General features: G+C 40.5%; 1 protein-coding gene across 3 annotated transcripts in view; it reads right to left on the minus strand.

The window, feature by feature from the left end:
* JADE1 (jade family PHD finger 1) overlaps positions 1-26,063 on the minus strand; it is a 300,977-nt gene that overhangs the window by 79,140 nt on the left and 195,774 nt on the right. The gene's annotated exons all lie outside the window — the stretch shown is intronic.

Here is a 26,063-nt window from a genome sequence, read left to right on the forward strand (position 1 = left end):
TCACAGCATTCTCCACTTGACCAGACTGAAAGCTCCTTTCTGACTGTACCACACAGTTAGCCACAGCAAGTGTTGCAGAGGTAAAGATGCAGGTTCAATCCCTGGGTCAGGAAGCTCTCCTGGAGAAGGAAATAGCAACCCACTCCAGTATTCTTGCCTGGAAAATTCCATGGATAGAGGAGCCTGGTGGGCTACAGTCCACTGGGTTGCAAAGAATCGGACATGACAGCAGCTGAGCACAGCACGCAATGTGCAGGATCTTAGTTCCCCAAGCAGGGACTGAATACACACCCCTACAGTGGAAGCAGAGTCTTAACCACTGGACCACCAGAGAAGTCCTGAAAGTTTATATATATATATTTTTTTTAACAATTAAATCAAATTTAAATGAATAAAGGACCTGAACATTTTTTTCAAAGAGGACATACAAACAGCCAAACGGTACATGAAAAGGTGCTCAAATCAGTAATCATCAGGGAAATGCAAATCAAATCCACAATCAGATATCACCTCACATCTGTTAGCACGCTGCTGCTGCTAAGTCGCTTCAGTGATATCCGACTCTGTGCGACCCCATAAACGGTAGCCCACCAGGCTCCCCCGTCCCTGGGATTCTCCAGGCAATAACACTGGAGTGGGTTGCCATTTCCTTCTCCAGAAAGTTTATATTTTAACAGTAAAAGATGGAAGCATATTTTCTAGCAGCCCACTACTAAAATATCCACAAAGTCTAATAAACATCTCAGACTCAACGTGGTTTAGAAGAGCTTTTGATTTTCCTCTCCCCTAACCTACTCATCCCAGTCTTCAACAGCTCCGTCAGTGACATCATCAACCACCCAGATGCTTATACCAAAAACCTAAGTCACTCTTGATTCCTCTCTCCTTCTCACAAAATCAACAATGCGGTTCCCACAGATTCTACCTCCAGAACATATCCTGAACTTGCTGACTTTTCTTCATCTCCATAGCCTGTCTCCATTCCATCTCCTATCTTTCATCTACATCTTAGCCTAGGCTATGCCATCATCTTTCACCAGAACACTGCAAAGAGCCTCCTAATTACAACCCTTGTTGCTTTTGTCTATAAACATTCACATACAGGTCTTTTTGTGACACAGTTTATTTCTCTTGGTAAACATCTACATGTGAGATTGGTGAACCATATGGTAAGTGCCTGTTTAATTTTATCAGAAACTACTTAACTAATTTCCATTTTGCACTCCCACCAGTAACATCTGGGAGTCCCAGTTGTTCTTTATCCTCTCCAGCACCTGGCATTTTTTAAAAGTCATTCTAGAAGGTGTGTAGTAGTTCTTTTTCATTTTTTGAATTGGTATAAAATCCATGTACAATGAAATGCACAGATCCTAAGTGCACAATTCAAAGGAGTTTTGAAAAACATGTATACTCATGTAATCAAAATATACATTTCCATTACCCTAATAAATTCTCTACTAAACCTCTTCCCTTCGTCTCTAGCCCCTAGGGGCAGCCTCTTCTGATTGCTATCACCACAGATTAGTTTTACCTTTCCCTAAACCTCATAAGAGGATTAGTATAGTATATACTGTTTTGTGTCTGCCTGAGTTTGCTCGGTATAACGGTTTTGAGGTCCATCCATGCTATTGCGGTAGTTCTTTGTTTTTATTGCTGAGTGGTATTTTATTGTATGGACACATCACAGTTTATTTATCCATTCACCTTTTGATAGACATTTGGGTTGTTTCCAGCGACTCCATTCCTAGGTATTTACCCAGGAGAAATGAAAGCATATGTCCACAAAAAGACAATAATCGCCTGCTTCCTCTCTTGATCCTCTATAGTCCATTCTCCATGTAGCATCTAGAGGGATCTTTTAAATAAATTACTCAAATCCCATCTCTCTTCTGCTAAATACCCCTAGTGACTCCCCATTCCACTTTAGAAGAAAATACAAACTCCCTACCACGGCTTGCAAATCCCAGATATCACCAATCCTCAACCTGGGCTGCACAGAGGCCTCTGTAAACTTCTGTCGCTTGGGCTCCACCTCAGATCAAGTGAATCAATCTCTGGAGGAGGGATCCCAGCATTTTTGAAGCTCCCCAGGACACTCTCACAGGCCCCCAGGTGGCCAGGCCTTGCCAGGTGATCTGGCCCATGGCTTTCCTGCTTTATCTCACACCACTCTCCCCCTCGGGTGCCGCACTCCAGCCACGCTGGCCTCCTTTCAGTCCTGTGAACACAGGGATTTTATCCCTACCTCCGGGGCTCTGTACTAGTTTGTCTTCTGCCTGGAATGTTCTTTAGATCTTAGTGTAACTGGTTCTTTCTTGTGATTCAGGTCTCAGCTGAAATGTCACCTGCTTAGAGGAGCTTTTCCTGCCCATTCAACCCAAAGGAGCCACTCTGCAGCGTGTCACTTGTTCAAATACTCTAGATCACATTTATGTCGAACAGTGCCCTGTCCATGCATTTTTCTTTGTGTGTATTGTCTGTCTACCCCGTCTAGACTATAAATCCCACGAGAATAAGGACCTTGCCTGCCTTATTCTCCCCAGTACCCTTAGTATTTATAATCATGCCTGGCATACAATGAAAGTTTCAGAAGTATTTGTTGGAACCAGGAAAGAGTACACGTACAAAATGTACATATTACCTGGGAGGGAGGGCAAAATCCACAAGGGGTCTCCTTTCTTTCTCTCCCCTAGCTGTTAGCATGGGATCATCGATTTACAGGAAAACAAAGAGACTCCAGCAGAAGGGAATTAAACCCAGATACTAGATTTCATTAGGTCCTAAAAGGCAGAGAGACTGTTTCTGGCTTCAAGTATCTTATCTTCAGTCCTAACCTGACGCTGTACACATTATAGATACTCAACGAATTCATTTCTATTAGCAGTAGAGTGACTGTGCTCTGTTTTGAGGGTCTAGAGGGGATGCGGGAGAGAGGGATGGGAGGTAGGGCATTCGAGCCGGGATTAGCGAACCATGAGAAAAGGAGACAGAAGTATATTTATGCCTTTATCCTCACTTTACGGAGCTGTCACCAACTCAAAGCATGAAATTCAGTTTAATCTATTCTGGCCAATTGGATTTTAAAACACTATCCTATTCTATATGTAGTTTCTCTTTGTAAGCAAGGCAATATGTTAAAACAAAGTTTTAAAGAAATTTAAAAAGAAAGGAGAGAAAAGGAAGAGTGATCCAGAGAAGAAGAGAGAAGGCAGTAGGGAAGAATTTAGGAACATCTTTGTGCTACACACAGTACTAGGCATGTTCAGGCATTTACTTATTTATCACAACCCTATGTGAAATAAATATGGAGACAGAATGAAGCATAGATAAACGTAACTTACCACTTAACTGTTAAAGTACTAGACAAAAATAAACAAGATATACATATCAAATATGCAGATGACATTAACAATGGAAATGTCACCTAATGTAAGCAAAATAGATCAAAGATTCAAATTAATCTTACAAGGCTAGTGGTTAGCGACAATGTAGTACATAAATTAAATCTTGCAGCTAGCTACACAGGTACAGAAAGATGGAGACCTAGTCTGACCGGAGTTTGTGTAAAAATATCTTGTGGATTTAGTTGACTGCTAGTTTAATATAAGCCAATAGTAGATGCTAAAAACATGAATAGGATAACCCTTAAGTATTGCATGAGAGTCCTTATCTTAAGCGACTTCTTTTCAGTATTTATCACTGGAGATATTTTTTTAAATTCTCTTCTCTCCTGACTTCTGTTACATCTGATTATCTTTCCATCTCTGAAGCAGATCCTCATTAATACAATGCTAATAAGACAACAGCCCTCATTTAATAAGGGTTCTGTGCCAACTACACAATTACTATATTTAATCCTCCCTCTTAATAGCACTAATGAAATAGGCATAATTATTTCTGCCATCTTTTAGATGAGAAGACAGATTTAGAAAATCTAAGTAATTTTCTCAAGATCAGACAGGTAACAGCATTCTTGGAGCTCAACGATAGCAGCCTGACTTAGAGCCCAACGATTCTAACCACTATTCCTTCTACCCCAGACTTTCTTTCAGAGCATGCCTTTCCTTTGCTCGTTCCTTAAGTGTCGCTGTGCATTACAGTCCAGTCTTCAGGTCACAGCTCATTTTACTTCATTGTCTCTCTGGTTAATCATCGCTAGATCTGGGACTTTGATGGACAACTTCTACACTGATGAGTCCTACGACGGCCACTAATAGTGCTGCCCTGATACCCCTTACCCTTTCCACAGCCTTCCTTGTTGGTCGATGCCTCCATAAGCTTCAGAGGAGGCTGAATCCAGCCCCAATCCTGGCTCCAGAGACAGAATCACGATTAGTTTCAAACAGAAGACATGATGCTTCCTCTGCCCCTTCTTTTTGACTAGTTTAAGCACTAGAAGAGAATCAGCCGAGAAATTTTTCAGAAAAGTTGTCTAGGCTCTTAAATGGAAATATTCATCAACAAGTAATCTCTTTTCTATCACCTTGTTGTGTCTGTATGTGCTGTGGAGAACTAAGTCAGCTATATTGGAGAGTTCAATAATTTTCAAGAGCATAAAGGGCACTTGAGACCAAAATGTTGGTCCAATGCCTAGTCCATGCCAGTATCATCCTTCACCAAGTTATTGAAACAGTTTCCTAAATGGTTTTCCTACTGATAAGCTGAGCATGACCAACCCCAATAAACCTGCTCTCTGCATTACTACCAAGGTGATTTTGCGTGTGTGTGTGCTAAGTCACTTCAGTCATGTCCAACACTTTGGGACCCTATGGACTGTAGCCCAGCCAGGCTCCTCTGTCCATGGGATGCTCCAGGCAAGAATACTGGAGTGGATTGCCATGCTCTCCTCCAGGGGATCTTCCTGACTCAGGGAGAGAACCCAAGTCTCTCATGTCTCCTGCATTGGCAGGCTGGTTCTTTACCACCAGTGCCTTCTGGGAAGCCCTAAGGTGATCTTTCTAAATGCTAATCAGACACCTGCTTAATCCTTCAGTGACTCTCGGTGGCTTTCAGTTTAGCACCTAACACTCTACTTCTCTTGTTGTATTTGTTCCTCTCCCCTCACACAACTGTTCACCCCAGCCATTCACAGGTAATTGCTGTTTCCATCAGAAACGATACTGTCTGTCGTTTCTATGCCTTCCCACTTTTTTCTTTTGCTTCTTTTTTTTCCTTTTTTGGTCTTTGGAGCAGAGGACATTTACTATAGTAAACTGGTTACAGAGCTGATGAAAGAGCTAAGAAGTCAATCAGGACAGTGAGGCAAGCAGAAGCAAGCAACGATAGCAAGCCACCACCAATGGCAAATTCTATGAGTGGAAAAATAAAAGGAGGAAGTCATGTCACCAGATCCCAGGGATCAGGGTTACCCAGGGAATTCTAGAACTACAGTAGACCAATTCTGAATGTGCCAGGACCATGAAGAAGCCAAACCACTGCCAACAGTGTCTTCCAAAGCTAAGCTTCCTCATTTGCTCTTAAGGTCACACTGTCATGTCCTATCCCTTCATTCTCTAGCTAGCTAACGTCTGCTGCTGCTGCTGCTGTTGCTGCTAAGTCACTTCAGTCTTGTCTGACTCTGTGCAACCCCATAGATGGCAGCCCACCAGGATCCCCCATCCCTGGGATTCTCCAGGCAAGAACACTGGAGTGGGTTGCCATTACCTTCTCCAATGCATGAAAGTGAAAAGTGAAAGGGAAGTCGCTCATTTGTGTCTGACTCTTCACGACCCCATGGACTGGAGCCTACGAGGCTCCTCTGTCCATGGGATTTTCCAGGCAAGAGTACTGGAGTGGGGCGCCATCACCTTCTCCAGCTAACGTCTACTTATCCTTTAAAACTCAGCTCAAGGGTCATTTTCTACAGGAAGTTGTCTCTAAGCCCAAGGAATAATTTACCTGTCCTTTTTCTATGCTTCCAAAGCACCATTTGTCAAAGTGGTCACCAGAAAGTAGTAGAAGAACAAGGCCCTTGAAGACTGGGACAGCCTCTCTTTCTTTGGTATTATTTAAGCCTAGGACAGTGTCTGACTATAGTGCTGGGAGCTATTACATGTGCTCAGAAAATGTTTTATAAACATAGTCATGAATTACCTCTGAGGCAATTTGCTTTTGGGATGACGTGCATTTTCTGACGTTTTTTTTTTTAAGTGTGTCCAAGGCCTCGACAGTTCAGGGCATTTTCCTTCACATACCAGCTTCTTCATGTAGCCCTTGAAAGAAAAGTTATTTCACTTCTTAATACCATCTCTATACTGTGGGGTATATAAAGATGCTTTCTGAAGCCCAAGTTTCATGGTCCCCTTCAAACTGTGCTTTCCTAGGGTGTAGGCCTCGCCTTAGTGATTTCTCCTAATTCTCACACTTGGAACATTTAATTTTTATTTTACAAACTGCTTTCGAAAGAAGCCAGAAAACTGTTCTGTTGGTCTTTTGTGCTTTTTTCATAACCTTTCTTCTGCCACTTCAGATAAAAGTAATAAGTAACAAAAGCTTAACTGTATTTTGGGAATCCCTTCTTTGCTTTTAGAAATGGCCACTAACGTTAGTCCCTGGCCATCTGTTTGAGACAGTCTGTGCATGCACAATACCAAGGAGAGCTTTTTGGACACTAGGAAGATGCTGAGCCTGGCATGAGGATGACCAAACTGCCCGCGGACAGTATTTTTTGCCTTAACAGCTTCATTGAGATATAAATCCGATATCATATAATTCACCCATTTGAAGTGTAGAATTCGATGGTTTTTAGCATATTCACAGGTGTGTACAACCATCACCACCATTTTAGAACATTTATATCACCTCAAAAAGACACCTTGTACCCTTTAGATAACCTCTTCCCCAACTCGCCCACCTCTCCCCTTCCCCATCAGCTCTAAAACTACTAATCTACTTTCAGTATCCATAGACTTCCCTGTTCTGAGCTTTTATATGAACAGGATCACATGTTACGTGGTCTCTGAGGACTGGCCTCTTTCACTTGGCACAACATTTTCAAGGCTCACCCATGTAGTCGCTTGCGTCAGCACTCCATTTCTTTTGGACAGTCCTTTCCAAACATGCCAACTGGACTGGCCCAGCACAGTCACTAGAGCACTTAGTGTGAGCTTGGGCGAGAAGATTTTCTGCCGTGGACCTTTGCTGGTGACTCTCACGGGAGCCTGCTACATGCACCTCTTTACCTAAGCCACCACTATGAGCTGGCACTGGGCCTTATGTGAAAATGCGGAAATTAAAAATCAATCAGAATTACAGAATCCCTAGAATCACTGTCTGACTTTTGAGCATTAGAATTCATAAGAAAATCACCTCAGGCTGTTTCTTCACACGGTTCTAGTGGACTCTCTAGGCATATCCAGCAGGGAAGTCCAGGCTTACGTGAATGTTGTTAGTTCCGTGGTTCTCAGTGAGGACGCTCGGGCCAGTAGCATCAGTATCACCTCAGAAACTTGTTAGAAGTGCACGTTGTCAGGCCTACCTACTAAAGCAGAGACTCTGGGAGTTCAGCAAATCTGTTTCGACAAGCTCCCAAGTGATTCTGATCTTAAGCTGGAGAACCACTGATTGGTTAATTGGTATAATATTAATACTATCAGTATTGGCATATGAACACAAAGTAATTACTGACTCATGCCCTGTTTTGTATCAGGTGTATATACTCAGTGGATGAAGAAAAATTGCTGGTACCTAAAGTGTAGATTATGGTATATAGGCTGAATTTCTATGCATTCATATGACAGGCAATTAATCTTATTACTCCTCACTTCCCATCTTTATTTCCTTTTAAAACAATGCTTTGATAAAAACTTACTTAAAAAAAAATCTTGATAGGGAATTCCCTGGTGGCCCAGTGGCTAAGTGCACTTATGCTCCCAATGCAGGGCCCCCCCTGGTCAGGCAACTAGAACCCACATGCCGCAAGTAAGAGTTTGTACGCCAAAACTAAAGATACCCCATGCCACAACAACAACAAAAAACAATCCTGAAAAACTTGTCCTCTTTATGGACTTTATTTCCACTTCAGACTAAGTAGATCTTTAGATCTTACAGGTAGTATCCCTAGAAGATGGTATTTCTACACATTTTTCAGGAAAATTAATTCCTGCTGCTGCAGCTGCTAAGTCACTTCAGTTGTGTTCGACTCTGTGTGACCCCATAGACAGCAGCCCACCAGGCTCTCCCGTCCCTGGGATTCTCCAGGCAAGAACACTGGAGTGGGTTGCCATTTCCTTCTCCAATGCATGAAAGTGAAAAGTGAAAGTGAAGTCCCTCAGTCATGTCTGACTCTTCGCCACCCCATGGACTGCAGCCTATCAGGCTCCTCTGTCCATGGGATTTTCCAGGCAAGAGTACTGGAGTGGGTTGCCATTGCCTTCTCTGAATTAATTACTATCAGTTCAGTTTAGTTCAGTTCAGTCGCTCAGTCATGTCCGACTCTTTGCAACCCCATGAATCGCAGCACGCCAGGCCTCCCTGTCCATCAGTAACTCCCAGAGTTCACTCAGACTCACATCCATCGAGTCAGTGATGCCATCCTGCCACCTCATCCTCTATCGTCCCCTTCTCCTCTTGCCCCCAATCCCTCCCAGCATCAGAGTCTTTTCCAATGAGTCAACTCTTCGCATGAGGTGGCCAAAGTATTGGAGTTTCAGCTTTAGCATCATTCCTTCCAAAGAAATCCCAGGGCTCATCTCCTTCAGAATGGACTGGTTGGATCTCCTTGCTGTCGACTCTCAAGAGTCTTCTCCAACACCACCATTCAAAAGCATCAATTCTTCAGCGCTTAGCTTTCTTCACAGTCCAACTCTCACATCCATACATGACCACTGGAAAAACCATAGCCTTGACTAGACGGACCTTTATTGGCAAAGTAATGTCTCTGCTTTTCAATATGCTATCTAGGTTGGTCATAACTTTTCTTCCAAGGAGTAAACGTCTTTTAATTTCATGGCTGCAGTCACCATCTGCAGTGATTTTGGAGCCCACAAAAATGAAGTCTGACACTGTTTCCACTGTTTCCCCATCTATTTCCCATAAAGTGATGGGACCGGATGCCATGATCTTCGTTTTCTGAATGTTGAGCTTTAAGCCAACTTTTTCACTCTCCTCTTTCACTTTCATCAAGAGGCTTTTTAGTTCCTCTTCACTTTCTGCCATAAGGGTGGTGTCATCTGCATATCTGAGGTTATTGATATTTCTCTCGGCAATCTTGATTCCAGCTTGTGTTTCTTCCAGTCCAGCGTTTCTCATGATGTACTCTGCATAGAAGTTAAATAAGCAGGATGACAATATACAGCCTTGACGAACTCCTTTTCCTATTTGGAACCAGTCTGTTGTTCCATGTCCAGTTCTAACTGTTGCTTCCTGACCTGCATACAGATTTCTCAAGAGGCAGGTCAGGTGGTCTGGTATTCCCATCTCTTTCAGAATTTTCCACAGTTTATTGTGATCCACACAGTCAAAGGCTTTGGCATAGTTAATCAAGCAGAAATAGATGTTTTTCTGGAACTCTCTTGCTTTTTCCATGATCCAGCAGATGTTGGCAATTTGAGCTCTAGTTCTTCTGCCTTTTCTAAAACCAGCTTGAAAATCAGGAAGTTCATGGTTCACGTATTGCTGAAGCCTGGCTTGGAGGATTTTGAGTATTACGTTACTAGCGTGTGAGATGAGTGCGATTGTGTGGTAGTTTGAGCATTTTTTGGCTTGCCTTTCTTTGGGATTGGAATGAAAACTGACCTTTTCCAGTCCTGTGGCCACTGCTGAGTTTTCCAAATGTGCTGGCATATTGAATGCAGCACTTTCACAGCATCATCTTCTAGGATTTGAAATAGCTGAACTGGAATTCTATCACCTCCACTAGCTTTGTTCGTAGTGATGTTTTCTAAGGCCCACTTGACTTCACATTCCAGGATGTCTGTCAGTGATCACACCATCATGATTACCTGGGTCATGAAGATCTTTTTTGTACAGTTCTCTGTGTATTCTTGCCACCTCTTCTTAATATCTTATGCTTCTGTTAGGTTCCTACCATTTCTGTCCTTTATCGAGCCCATCTTTGCATGAAATGTTCCCTTGGTATCTCTAATTTTCTTAATGAGATCTCTAGTCTTTCCTATTCTGTTGTTTTCCTCTATTTCTTTGCATTGATCACTGAAGAAGGCTTTCTTATCTCTTCTTGCTATTCTTTGGAACTCTGCATTCAGATGCTATATCTTTCCTTTTCTCCTTTGCTTTTCACTTCTCTTCTTTTCACAGCTATTTGTAAGGCCTCCCCAGACAGCCATTTTGCTTTTTGCATTTCTTTTCCATGGGGATGGTCTTGATCCCTGTCTCCTGTACAATGTCACGAACCTCATTCCATAGTTCATTAGGCACTCTATCTATCAGATCTAGGCCCTTAAATCTATTTCTCACTTCCACTGTATAATCATAAGGGATTTGATTTAGGTCATACCTGAATGGTCTAGTGGTTTTCCCTACTTTCTTCAATTTAAGTCTGAATTTGGCAATAAGGAGTTCATGGTCTGAGCCACAGTCAGCTCCTGGTCTTGTTTTTGTTGACTGTATAGAGCTTCTCCATCTTTGGCTGCAAAGAAAAATTCCTATACACACCTATATTAGACATAGATCTCTAGAGATGGTTTTTCAGAGTGAATGTTTTGTCCACACAGAGACAGTATCAGGGAGTGCATTTTTAAAGCAATTGGTAACCTGATGCCTGTATTGATAAAATACCCTGAGTTCACTTTGAATACACCAGGGACTTTATCTGTCCTTTGTTGTTAAGACCAAACATTTTATAGATAGTCTGAGAATAGTCATTATCTCTTTCAGAAAGAGTACAGGAATGGTTTATTCTCTGTTAATCTAAATAGATTTGACTCATGGCTAATTTTAAAATTCTGCTAAAATGTCCTTTAAATACTCAGATAAATAAAAGTGTAATTCTTAATAAAAAGCAATTTCATTTGTAAGGATGCACTACTGTGTAATTCTTTTGAAACAGTATTATTTCCTCAGCATCCATTTTCATTTTGTTTTAAATACCATTAAAATTGATTTTTTTTAAACCTTAGACACACAGAATCCTGTCATGAGGTACTTACCACACATGGCCTTATGCTTTTAATTATTATTTTGTATATCTCTGTCTCATCCCTCAACTCTATTTACCCTCCCTAAAGGCAGTAACAATTTCTTATACATATAATGTTTATCAGATGTCCTAAACATAGCAGGCATCTGTCAAATTTGTGTGTACTGATTGATAGTTTTGATAGTAACTTGAAACAGTCAGTCCCATTGTCAGGAATAGAAGCTCTCTCAAATTAGGTCAGTTAAGAGATAACAACAGACCACCTCACAGGTATCAAGGACATAAGCAAAGCAAACCTAGACCATGCAGGCCATGGGACTGGATGCACAGGACCCAAGGCTGGGCCTTTTCTCACAGGACCCTGGGGCTTCAGGTCTCAGCTTCTACCTGTGTAGCTCCTTCTTTCTCAGTGGTTTTAGTAGACTGACTTCCTTTTTATTGTGGTATCTCTATTCTCTGAAAATATGCTCTTACATTTGCTTTGGATGTACTCAACTATTCTATTTCAAGAGCCCATCACAGCATCTAATTGGTTAAATTTTAGTGGCCCAATTCCAAATTCCACAGAGACATCATGTGATTAGGGTAGAGTTCAGCTCTAGTACAACTGGCCATGAGTAGCAAGGAGGAGGTGTGGAGGAAATCAGGTAGCATACAAACTTATTCTCTCGTGGTTATTCCCATAAATAGGGCTTCTCTGGTGGCTCAGATGGCAAAATCTGTCTGCAATGTGAGAGACCTGGGTTCTATCCCTGGGTCAGGAAGATCCCCTGGAGAAGGGAATGGCTACCCACTTCAGAAATCTTGCCTGGAGAACTCCATGGACAGAGGAGCCTGGCGAGCTACAGTCCATTAGGTCACAAAGAGTCAGACATGACTGAGCGATATTTTATCTGATAAAGTTATTCCTCTCCAAGAAATGAGGGGAACAGGTTCACTAAGAAGCGGTCATGAACAAGAAGATAACAACTGACACAGTACTCCTGTTTATCTACTACATCCTAGAACTCAAGACAAGTATACAAAAGTTAGACATCAGGGGTAACTATGGTCTTGGGTAAACGTCTCCCTTAGTCTAGATGAGGGCTTGTCATCCATGACCTTTGGGACACATCCAGCCTGTGGTCTGCTTTTGTAACAGTGAAGAACGGTCATTACATGAAGAACAGACTACAGAGATTGTACGTGACAAACATTAAATGTTTACTCTCTGGCCCTCGATGGGTTAGAGTTTGCTAACTCGTGCTCAGGTGACCTTTCTTTATTCTTTATTCATTCATTTCACAAATACCCACTGAATATCTACTATGTTCTAGGCACTATTACAAGTATTGTAGATGCAGTGATGTCACAAAAGCAAGTATGGTTCCTATCTTGGAAAAGCTTAGATTCTGTTGTGGGAGAGAAGACATCAACAGTCAGCATATACATTAACAAATAAATAGGACAATTTCAGATTATAAGTGCTATGAACACAATGAGCAGAGGATATTAATAAAAGGGAAAAAACAGGGAAGGAGACAGGTTGGGGAGATCCTATCTGTGGAGGTGATGTTTATGCTAAGACCTAAAAGATAGGAAAGAACCAGTCATGAGGCGGCCAGCATTACAGCCAGAGGAAAACGAGGGCAAAGTCTCTGAGGCAGATAAGAGGTTGGCTTAGTCCACGGACCTTAAACAGGCCCGTGGTATGAGGGCAGAGCATGGTAGGAAACGAACTTAGATGGTAGGGAAGAGCCAACTCATCTATAGCCCTTGAAGGAAGCCACTGAAGCTGACGCAACCTCATGAAAGGTATGATGTTTAAAAAACGTCTCTGGCTACCACAAGACAGAGTATAGAGAAGTAAGAGTGAGTTCTATTTACGAGATTATTGTAGTTGTTCAGGTGAGATAGGGCTATGATTTAAAGTAAAATGGTATCATGGGAATGGAGAAAACTGGATGAATTAAAATATTCTGAGGGACGTCCCTGGTGCTGCAGTGGTTGAGAATTTGCCTTGCAATGCAGGGGATGTGGATTTGATCCTTGGTCATGGAACTAAGATCCCACATGCTGCAGAGCAACTAAGCCCATGTGCCACAACTACTGAGCTCGCGTGCCACAACTAGAGAGTCCATGCGCCGCAGTGAAAGAAATCATATGATGCAACTCAGGCCCCAAATGCAGACAAATAAAAAAATATATATATATATATTTATATGTGTGTATACATAAAGGACAAATAATGAGACTAATAGACTGGGTATGAAAAGAGGAAACAACATGAATCCTAGATTTCTGTTTGAGGTCTTGTCACTTTATCCATATTATCTCTGATAACTGAGTAATTGAGTCTCTGGAACTAAGAATCACACTTATGTATTAGAAAATTTTTTAAAGTAAAAAAAAAATTATTCTCAGTATTGAATTTTCTTAACTTTTACATATGTTCTCTTCTACGAGGGATAACTGAACAAAAAAGCACTTCTTTAGCAAACGCCAGACTACCTACTTGGAAAACTGCAAGCAGTCTCCTCTCTTCAGAATAACAGCCTGCGTGTGCTCTCTGAGAGTGGAATGACCTCTCGGGGTTGCCGGGTTGCCCCTTGGTGTTGTGACTCTCTTCCTCCCTTTGGGAAATTGCTGTGAAAAGGCGGAGGACCACGGAGTCACCGAGTCACCGTCCAATAGGAGACGCCTGACCCACTGCCTCTCCCCTTCAACGGCTGTGTGCACTGAGGTTTGTTTTGAAGCATTTAAAGAGGAATGCTCGGGGGAAGCTTTAAATTTCTTTCTACTTAAAGAAGTTGAATTGTAAGAGCCATCTCTTTCCCCTTAATCACCAGGTCTAGTGTGAAGCCAGCCAACTTCAGAGAGTTAGTTAAAAGAAGTGACTAATGACTCAACTTGCTTCTTATCTCCCTCTCTCTTCAGGTTTGATCTCAGACACTCGGGCTGCACTTTCCAGCTGTCACAAGACCTTTTCCAGTGAACTGCAGAGCCCAGGGAGCTCTGTATTTAGAGGCTGGTCCTGTACCACCATCCAACCAACTGATGGGGAACTTCAGTGTCCAGAAGCCTGGGCCATGAGTAGAGTGGAGAGTGGAAGAGTGAGTCTATACACCAGGTCTCTAGAAATGTCCGAGTCAACAGCGATGGCTGAGACATGACCTAGAATCCCTGGGAGGACTTGATCATTTTAGTTTAACAATTTGACCCCTATTATATAGAGAATCTTCTTTGAAGTTCTTCTAAAAGTCTGCTTTTGTCTCTGCTCACTGACTCCTATAAGGATTTATTTTAGAAGCTTTCATGGTTATTCCCATTGTTCCAGCTTCAATGATCAAAACATCCAGGACTGTGTTTTGATTCTACCTCTTCATAGTTATTTTATCATAAGTATTTCTGAATCTTAGATTATATGGAGCAGTTATTAGTTACTTTCAATCCACAGATTCACTGCATAATCCCTGATTATAATTTTATTGGGCTTCCCAGGTGGCTCAGATGGTAAAGAATCTGCCTGCGATGCGGGAGACCTGGGTTTGATCCTTAGGTTGGGAAGATCCCCTGGAGAAGGAATGGCTATCCACTCCAGTATTCTTGCCTGGAGAATTCCATGGACAAAGGAGCCTGGCAGGCTACAGTCCATGGGGTGGCAGAGTCGGACACGACTGAGCGACTTTCACGTAACCAATTATTACTCTCTCAACAATCTTCCATCAGAGTCAGCTGTTCAAATCACACTTATTTCTAATGATGTCCACTCTCCTCCACAAACAGGGGCTCCTTCTACTCCCCTTCACCATAACTGCATGCTTCCAGGAGGTCCTTTGCCAACATCTAGTCAGATGTATCTTAAGTAATGAAGTTAACAGGGGAAAATAAAGGATGGAAATAAACACACCTAATACCAGTGAACTTGTTTAACTATTTAAAAGCATATTTCAGAGTGTAAGTGTGTTGCAACGTGTTTTGTAAAGCAGTGCTTATAAACCATTGTGTTTTCAAAACAACTTTTTCCTAGTAAGCCTGAATCAAGAAGTACAGTTAATTTGCCAGAGTACTTTTTTGTGATAATTACAGGAATTGTAGATTAGCAAAAATGAACTGAAAAGGTTCTGAGTTAATAAAAATACACGCAAAAGTTATAATATTCAACTACATTGAGATTCCTCATGAGGAAAACATTAACCATCCCTGATAGGCCAGTTTTGAGTTCAAGCCAGTACATTAAAAAACACTTAGGGAAAGACACCTTTCAAGTGACGTGTGGTCCAACATTCCCCATAATGAAAGACACAGTTCTGTTATTCAGAGATTTGAAACAAACAGTAGATGAACTAATAAAGGATAAATTCCATGAATTAGAAGATACTTAATAAACGCTTTTTTCAGGTGATAATTATTTGCCAGCCCGGCAATATAGCTCTTTACTTCTTAAAACCAGATGTAAAATATTGTAATCTGGCACTGACCTCTAGGAACACATTACCATTTACTTCATGAACATTTGCTAGGTACCTACTGGGTGTCAGGCACCGTGCTAGGAGCAAGAGATGAAATCCCCAATAGGTAACCCTGTCTGAACACTTTGCGCAGAGATCCTATGACTAGCATCACTTATGTTACTTCAGATTGGCTGAAACTATCATTCTAACTGCATGTGAGAGAACTTTGAGGATCGCAAAGGAGTGAGTCCCCTGGTCTAAAATGTAGACTCTCCCGGCCATCAGTGTACACTACTGGCCACTTCTCAGCTGTCTTGGGAATCTCTCCAAGTTCCAACTAATTATATAATTATATTATCTACTGAAGGGTTCTGAAGTCTTCAGCTTTGGCAAACTCACTCATAATCCCAAAAGTGGGAGAAGAAAAACACTTCCTGTGTGTCTCTGCAGAGATCTCCTGTGTTTAGCAAAAACAAAAAAAAAAGTAATAATAAAACAAAACAAATAAAAAACCCTTCCCAACTGGAAGGGAGGAAAGAACATTTTTGCCTTGAATTCCATTAACCACCGACTTCAGGATACTTCCTTTTTTTTCTTTGGTCATGTCAGGGATCGAACCTGCATCAGCTGCATTGGAAGCACACGGTTTCAACCACTGGACCTCCAGGGAATGCCTCATGACACACTTTCAAAGAACAGTTTTAGATTTATAGAAAGAATGGAGATGGAGGGTTTCCATAATACATGCCAACTCCACCTAACCCCCAAGTTGCCCCTATTTTTGACATATTAGTACAATAATATTATAATTAATGAACCAATATTGATACATTATTAATATCTGAAGCCCATTCTATTTAGATATCCTTAGTTTTTACCTTGGAGAAGGCAATGGCACCCCGCTCCAGTATTCTCGCCTGGAAAATCCTATGGGCGGAGGAGCCTGGTGGGCTGTAGTCCATGGGGTCGTTAAGAGCTGGACACGACTGAGCAATTTCACTTTCACTTTTCACTTTCATGCATTGGAGAAGGAAATGGCAACCCACTCCAGTGTTCTTGCCTGGAGAATCCCAGGGATGGGGGAGCCTGGTGGGCTGCCGTCTATGGGGTCGCACAGAGTCAGACATGACTGAAGCGACTTAGCAGCAGTTTTTACCTAATGGCCTTTTTGTGGTTCCAGGATACTTCATTATATTATCTGTCATGTCTCCCTAGGCTCTTCTGGGATGTTAAGAGTTCCTCTGATTGTCTTTGTTTTCGATGACCTTAACAGTTTTGAGGAGTACTGATCAGGTATATTGTAGCATGCTCTTCTACTGGAATTTGTCTGATGTCTTTCTCATGATTAGCCTGGGATTATGGAGTGTTGGGAAGAAGTTCACTGGGGTATAGTGATGTTCTCATCACATCATATCCAGAGTACATACTGTCAACCAGATTTACGACTCTTGACATGGCCCTGGATTACCTGGCTGAGATGGCATCTGTCAGGTTCCTCCACTGTAAAAGTACTCTTTTGTCCTTTCTCCCCTTCCCTGTACTGTCCTCTTTGGAAAGAAGTCACTATGTGAAGCCCACATTTATGGAATGTAGAGTTATGTTCCTCCTTATTGTGTGTGGAACATCTGCATCAATTATTTGGAATTCTTCTGCATAAGAGATATGTCTCTTCTTCCCCATTTATTAATTTATTCAATAATTTATTTATATTAGCAAGAACTCGTGGATATGTATTTTGGCTTATAGTTCATTACTACAGTACCTTATTATTAAGTTGCTTGAATTGTTCCAACTTTGGCTACTGGTGACATTCTCCCTGTGTTTTGGTTTGTTTTTTGAGCACTTCATGGCCCCCCTTGCAGTCTAAGAAAGAATCTTTTATGGTCAGTCTCTTATATTGAGATTCACGCAATGGGAGAGAGACTTGTTCAGATATTTGTGTCTAGCTTCTCAAATCTTGTGAGGAAAGTGCCTATTTTCATCCAGATATAAATTGTTCCTACTCTTCACCTCCCATCCCTGCCCCTGCCTGTGCATAGAAAGGGGGTGAGGTTTATCCCTCAGTTCATGGTATGTTATCGTCACTGACACAGGTGCTTTTTCTCTCTTGTTCTACTTATTTATTCTTTTTTGTTTCTATGCTTCATTCCCATTTTTCCTTCTCTCTCCCACCCAAGGAAACTATTCTAACGTAATTGATGTATACAAGTTTGATTTTTTAAAAAGCTCTTACATGATTGTTGTTATCTTGGGAATTCCCTGGCTGTCCAGTGGTTAGGACTTGGTGCTTTTACTGCCAGGAACAGAGTTCAGTTCTTGGTCAGGGAATAAAGATCCCACAAGCTGCATGGTATGACCAAAAAAATTATTATCTTTTATAGGTACAAAGATAGCATTGCAGATACATATAGAAAATGTGCCCATATTTTCAAAATTACACTGTGGACTATATTGGATGAAAGTATATGAAATCTTGAATTTGTTTTAAGATACTTTGACAAAGTAAAAATTTTAATGAAAAAAGGATAGAAGAAGCAAACATGACAAAATCTTACTAATTTTAAAATCTGGGTGATAGCTCTATGAAAGTTCATTGTTCTATTCGTCGTACTTCTGACATATTTGAACATTTTCAGCATGAAAAAATGAAAAACAAATTCTTTCCTCCCCCTAGGTCACAGATAGTTTTCTATATTTTTTTTTATTAATTTTATAATTTCAACTTTCATGTTTAGGCCTTTAATCTATGTGGGGTTTTAGGCAGGTATCCAGTTACATTTTTTTTTTTCTCATATGATGAGTAAGTTTTCCCAAAACTATCTACTAAGTTATCTTCTCTTTATCATTTTTGTGGTACCACAAAATTAATAATAATTATAGGTACATTAGTTATCTTTGTCTATTCTATTCATTAATTTGTTCTTATGCCAATGCCACCCTGTTTTTATTACTTTTTTAGTATAATTTAATATATTTTTACTCGTTTTTATACTCTTGTTTTTAAAAGTTAGCTATTCACATGTCATTTTCATGTAAGTTTTAGGTATGGTTATCAAAAATATTTCAAGTCCTTTTTAAAAATTTAGTAGTTTAAGGTTATAATATAGATCAAATTTGAAATTTATAGATACAATTTAAAAGAACTGAAAGGTTTATAATTATTTCATATCTATTTTCCTATCATACAAAGAATGATTCTATATAACTTCTATCAAAATCTGGCCAATCCATGTTGTCTATTAACAAGCTGCTGCTAAGTCACTTCAGTCGTGTCCGACTCTGTGCGACCCCATAGACGGCAGCCCACCAGGCTTCACTGTCCCTGGGATTCTCCAGGCAAGAACACTGGAGTGGGTTGCTATTTCCTTCTCCAATGCATGAAAATGAAAAGTGAAAGTGAAGTCGCTCAGTCGTGTCTGACTCTTAGCGACCCCATGGACTGCAGCCCACCAGGCTCCTCTGCCCGTGGGATTTTCCAGGCAAGAGGACTGGAGTGGGGTGCCATTGCCTTCTCCACCATTAACAAGCTAGCACTGTAGTAAAAGCACTGTAGATCTGGTTGTAAAACACTAAGTGGATGGCAAAAAATCAGAAGTCAAAGTTAGGAGAAGATATTTATTCAACTCGTAATTATTCTAGTCTACACCAAAAAAGACTACATCCTTTGGGGGATTACATTTAAGCAGACAACACTGAGTGCATAAATGTCCAATCTTTAGCACAAAAAGTCACAAGAATCTTTAGCATAAGAAGTCAACTAATCAGTGAACGGACTAATATGTTTCTAGCACACAAATGGAGAGTGAATGCATATTAGGGGTGACAAATAGAAGAGTGGGCAAAGGCAGGAGAGAGAGCCAGGGCAGAGAAAGTATCAGAAGACAGCAAGATTTATTGTTGCCTGAAAAAAGTAAGCTAAATAGTGTGTAAACCAGATAGCCATTTGTATGAAAAAGAGAAGAAAAAATGTCTATTTATATGATTTTTCTTATATATACATAAAATATCTCTGGAAAGATACCAAAAATCTAATAGCATTGGTTGTTTGCAGGAGTGGAAATGGATTGGCTGGAATGAGAACAGAGAAGGGAGAAAGACTTCTTACTGTGTACTCTTTTATATACTTTTTAATTGAACTATGCAAATTATCTATTTAAAATTTTTCAAGTTAAAAAGTTGATGGGTCAGAAAAAAACTTTTTTACGATTATTTATAATATGGAATAGGAACAGCAGGCATGCATGCATACACATTTGTACACATACATCAAAAGAATTTTGTTCCACTAATTCAACCACTAGTTCAAGCTTACATTAGTAAGAAAAAAAGGAAGAGACCATGATAGAAGTTCCAAGTGTGTTAACAACGCCTATAAGCCACACAGAATATCCACCAATATGAACAGAACAGAATGAGGAACAAGACATTGAAGAGGTGGGTCTAAGTCATCCTTGATGTCCTGGTGATCTTTAGAATTTTAGAGCCTGAAAGATATTTACCCACAAGCTACAATTTCAGTTTACTCTCCTATACCACCTGCCACTAGGATGTTGGAAAAAAAACTTGGTCAGTTTCTTTCTCCTCTCAGTCAGTTGAAATCTACATCCTAAGTTTAATGATGGAGTATTGATCTGTACAGTATAAGAACCGAAAATTACTCAGCTATCCCAGCAAGTTCACTGACAACCATTAAAAGGTTACAGATAGCGCACTGTAAACAACACGAGAGACACAGATTTCTACAGCCTCACAGGAGCAAGAGCTAACAGTCAGGCTCAACAGCCTTCTTCCAGCTCATAGTCCAAATATTGTATTTTGCAGGTAATTCTTTCTCTGAGTGACAGATTATTCCTAAATTGATTTATATAGTTTTATCCTTTCTACCACTGGAGAAGGGAATGGCAAACCACTTCAGCATTCTTGCCTTGAGAAACCCATGAACAGTATGAAAAGGCAAAAAGATGAACCCCCCAGGTCATAGGTGTCCAATATGCAACCAGAGAAGACGTGGAGAAACAGCTCCAGAAGGAATGAAGAAGCTTAGCCAAAGCAGAAACAACACTCAGTTGTGGATGTGTCTGGTGGTAAAAGTAAAGTTTGATGCTGTAAAGAACAATATTGCATAGAACCTGGAATGTTAGGTCCATGAATCAAGGTAAATTAGAAGTGGTCAAACAGGAGATGGCCAAGAATGAATATCGACATCTTAGGAATCAGTGAACCAAAATGGACGGAAATGGGAGAATTTAATTCAGATGACCATTATATCCCCAGGGAGCTCTAGTGGTAAAGAACCCATCTGCCAATGCAGGAGACTTAAGATACCCCAGTTCAATCCCTGGGTTGGGAAGATGCCCTGTAGGAGGGCATGGCAACCCAGTCCAGAATTCTTGCCTGGAGAATCCTGTGGACAGAGGAGCTTGGCAGGCTACAGTCCATGGGGTGGCAAAGACTCAGACACGGCTTAAGTGACTTACCATGCGAACACCCTAGCATGCACATGGGCAAGAATTCCTTAGAAGAAATGGAGTAGCCATCACAGTCAACAAAGGAGGCCGAAATGTAGTACTTAGGTGCAATCTCAAAAATGACAGAATGATCTCAGTTTATTTCCAAGGCAAACCATTTAATATCACAGTAATTCAAGTCTATGCTCCAACTACTAATGCCAGAGAAGCTTAAGTTGAATGGTTCTATCAAGACATATGAAGCCTTCTAGAACTAACACCAAAAAAAGATGTCGTTTTCATCAGATGGCACTGAAATGCAAAAGCAGAAAGTCAAGAGATACTTGAAATAACAGGCAAGCTTGGCCTTGGAGTACAAAATAAGCAGGGCAAAGCCAAAGAGAGTTTGGCCAAGAGAACACACTGGTCATAGCAAACACCCTATCCAACAATATAAGAGACAACTCTACACATGGACATCACCAGATGGTTAATACCAAAATCAGATTGCTTATATTCTTTGCAGCTGAAGATGGTAAAGCTCTATACAGTCAGCAAAAACAAGACCAGGAGCTGACTGTGGCTCACATCATGAACTCCTTATTGCCAAATTCAGACTTAAATTGAAGAAAGTAGGGAAAACCACTAGATCATTCAGGTATGACCTAAATCAAATCCCTTATGATTATATAGTAGAAATGACAAATAGATTCAAGGGATTAGATTTGATAGACAGAGTGCCAGAAGAACTATGGACAGAGGTTTGTAACATTATACAGGAGGTGGTGATCAAAACCATCCCCAAGAAAAAGAAAGGTAAAAAGGCAAAACAGTTGCCTGAGGATGCCTTACAAACAGAAAAGAAGAGAAATGACAGGCAAAGCAGAAAAGGAAAGATATACCCATTTGAGTGCAGTTCTGAAGAATAGCAAGGAGAGATAAGAAAGCCTTCTTAAGTGAACAATGCAAAGAAACAGAGGATAACAATAGAATGGGAAAGACTAGAGAGCACTTCAAGAAAAGTAGAGATACCAAGGGAACATTTCACGCAAGGATAAACAAAGGCACAATAAAGGACAGAAATTATATGAACCCAACAGAAGTAGAAGATATTAAGAAGAGGTAGCAAGAATACACAGAAGAACTGTACAAAAGAGGTCTTAATAACCCAGATAACTACAATGGTGTGATCACTCACCTAGAGCCAGATATCCTGAAGCATGAAGTCAAGTAAGCCTTAGGAAGAATTACTACAAACAAGCTAGTGGAAGTGATGGAATTCCAGTTGAGCTATTTCAAATCCTAAAAGATGATGCTGTGAAAGTACAGTACTAAATATGTCAGCAAATTTGGAAAACTCAGCAGTGACCACAGGACTGGAAAAGGTCACTTTTCATTCCAATCCTAAAGAAAGGCAATGCCAAAGAATATTCAAACTACCACACAATTGGACTCATCTCACACGCTAGGAAAGTAATGCTCAAAATTCTCCAAGCTAGGCTTCAACAGTACATGAACTGAGAACTTCCAGATGTACAAGCTGGATTTAGAAAAGGCAGAGGAACCAGAGATAAAATTGCTAACATTTATTGGATCATAGAAAAAGCAAGAGAATTCCAGAAAAATATCTACTTCTGCTACCCTGACTACACTAAAGCCTTTGACTGTGTGGATCACAACAAACCGTGGAAAATTCTTCAAGAGATGGGAATACCAGACCACCTTACCTGCCTCCTGAGAAACCTGTATACAGGTCAAGAAGCAAAAGTTAGAATCGGACATGGAACAACAGACTGGTTCCAAATTGGGAAAGGAGTGCATCAATGCTGTATATTGTCACTCTGCTTATTTAACTTATATGCGGAGTACATCATGTGAAATGCTGGGCTGGATGAAGTTTAAGCTGGAATCAAGATTGCCAGGAGAAATATCAATAACCTCAGATATGCAATGACACCACCCTTATGGCAGAAAGTGAAGAACTAAAGAGCCTCTTGATGAACGTGAAGGAGAAGAGTGAAAATGCTAGCTTAAAACTCAACATTCAAAAAAACGAAGATCATGGCATCTAGTTCCTTTCCTTCATGGCAAAGAGATGCAGAAATAATGGAAATAGCAACAGACTTTATTTTGGGAGGCTCCAGAATGACTATGGATAATGACTGCAGCCATGAAATTAAAAGTCACTTGGTCCTTGGAAGAAAAGCTATTAAAAACCTACACAGCATTATTAAAAAGCTGAGACATCACTTTGCCAACAATGGTCCATAAAGTCAAAGCTATGGTTTTCCAGTAGTCATGTACATATATGAGATTTGGACCATAAAGAAGGCTGAGTGCCAAAGAATTGACGCTTTTGAACTGTGGTGTTGGAGAAGAATCTTGACAGTCCCTTGGACAACAAGGAGATCAAACCAATCAATCCTAAAGGAAATCAACACTGGATATTTATTGGAAGGACTGATGCTGAGGCTCCAACACTTTGGCCATCAGATGCAAAGAGCCAACTCATTGGAACACACCCTGATGCTGGAAAAGATTGAAGGCAGGAGGAGAAGGGGACAACAGAGGATAAAATGGTTGGATGACATCACCAATTCAATGAACATGAGCTTGAGCCAACTCTGGGAGACTGTGAAGGACAGGGAAGCCTGGTATGCTGCCGTCCACGGGGTCTCCAAGAGTCAGACACGACAGAGCCACTGATCATCTTTTCTACCACCAGCAATGGTGGTAGATTTACATTACCTTGACAATTTACCTATGATATATTTATAAATACCACATCCATGTCATAGCTGTATGTATCTGTGTTAAAATTCCCCTAAATTAAAATTTGCATATTGATTTTGAAAATCACATACATTCATCAAGTATATACATTCTGATCCTTTAGATTTTAATCTTAACAGATTATCTTCTTGCTTTTTTGAAATTGTGAGTTATGTTCTATGTTATGGTTTTACTTAGAATTTTTCACACAAAATGTTTTTCTCTGATAACTATCATTTAACAATTGTTTGCTACCACTGAAAATTTTGTGCTGGATTTTTAAGCACTCTTCATTATAACTTGTTTGGAATCATGAATATGAGCAAAGATCTGGAATATGATCAGGTCCACACAAAATTTTTAGGTTGCCCATACCCTGAGATTCATTTTCTACTGAAATATTAGAGAAATACACTTCATTTAAATCTTTATAAATGAAGTCAAGTACAAATTCTATTAAAAAATCAAAATGCTACTGCAGTTAATTACATGGACAGTGTAACCAGGCTGCTTGGAATCAAATCCCAGAGCTACCACTTACCAGCTGTGTAACCGTGATAAGCGACTTATCCTCTCTGGGTCTCAGTTTTCTCATCTGCAGAGTTGGGCTAATAGTGGTTTGGGAAGAAGATTATCAGTAAATATACATAAAGTATTAGAACTGTGTTGATGTAGTAAGTTTATTATTTCTGCCAAAATAAATAATTTGTGGGTTGATTACCTGGGAGTTCTTTTACCTCTTTTTTTTTTTTTTTTTTTACAATTTCTTTTTCTTTACTTTCTTTCATACAGTTTTCCCTTTTTAAAATAGCTCTAGATCCCCCATCATCATCAAAGTATACTGTATTATTCAGTGCCTATGCTGCTGTACCTCAATTTCCTATAGAAAGAGTTAGCTATGACTTCATCAATGTTCAAGGTCAATTTTGCTAAGGTAACATAGGTCTTTTTTTTTTTTTCTCATTTGGTTTCTTTCTCTGAATCTTTTCTTCTCATCATGAACCAGATGCCACGTAGGGTGATAATCAAATTGAGAAGTGAAATACAAAGGAAAAGGCAATCTGACTTTTAGAGCCCTAAGAGAGTTTATGAGCTAAATGAAGACAGAATCCAGACATTATACCTAGTGAATGCCCAGGGGGATAAAAAGGACAACAACCTCAACCAATAAAGCACAGTAACTACAGAAGCTTTTCCACATCACAACACATCCTGACCTTACTCAGAGAGCTTTTCGCTACTTAATCTTTTCATGGATGTCTTATGCACCAGAGGGGACAAGAGCAAGAACAGAATAAGCCATAGAGTTTCAGAAAGAATAAAGTACAGAGATTCAGAGGAAAAAGAAAAGAATTTTTTATTTTTTAAAAAAGAGACAAGTTTTGACAAAAAGGAAATGGGAACAGGAATGGAGATGGAAATGCCATATGAAAACTGCATATCTAGGGAGAAATATGGGAATACATGCAGTGCTTAGGAGATGACAATAAGCACCATTCTACTCTGAAAGGAGAAACCAAAAGAAAAAAAAAATCAGAGAACATGTGGGAAAATACATAGAGAGCACCTGAAAGGATGAACCTGGAAAGAAGAAAAGAGCTTAAATTCACATTTGAGTGAAGAAAGGCTTTCTTCCTTTTCAAAATCCCCATGCCTGACCAGCAGTGGTCTTTGTAGTATTCACACCTCCATCCCCATTGCCCCGTCTTTTGACGTGTATTTTCATTCAAATAGGCTGCAAATCACCCTTACCAGCATCTTGCCAAATCATATTTCAAAAGTCTGTAAGAGATGATGCTCTTGGAATAGTGTCTTGGGACTGGCTGTTAGGTCGCAGAGCTTTAGGCTCTGCCTGAAGAGCCACAGCAGCAGGGGACAGGCTGAAAGTTAGCTCACCAGGTTAGAGCTCAGATTACTTCCTCAGGCGACCCAGTTGGCTTTGCTAGCTTTGTGGCACAAATTGAATCTCTAGTCCCAGGCAGCTGTCACAAAGCTGCCAATGCCCAAAGGATGTCTGGGTTCTTATACAGCCTGAGGATTCCGCACAGTTTAGCCCGGAGAGCATCATGGCTACAACAGGGAGGATCAGGATTAGAACCCAGTGTCCTAGTTCCAAAAAAGCGCTTTCACTTCGGAGGTGAGATTTCTGGAGTCTAAGCATGGCTAAGTAAGGCTTGCTAGAGGACTTTCATTTACTGGGAGACTACTGTTTGGGCAACTGTTCTTGTTTTCCTTTCCTTCTTTCCTACCTCTATTAGATGGGTAAGGTTTTCTGGGCTTTTTTTTCTCCTGGTCCTCTTGTCCTCCCATCACCCT

The sequence above is a fragment of the Bubalus kerabau genome, chromosome 16 (genome assembly GCF_029407905.1).
Source record: "Bubalus kerabau isolate K-KA32 ecotype Philippines breed swamp buffalo chromosome 16, PCC_UOA_SB_1v2, whole genome shotgun sequence".
NCBI lineage: Eukaryota > Metazoa > Chordata > Mammalia > Artiodactyla > Bovidae > Bubalus > Bubalus kerabau.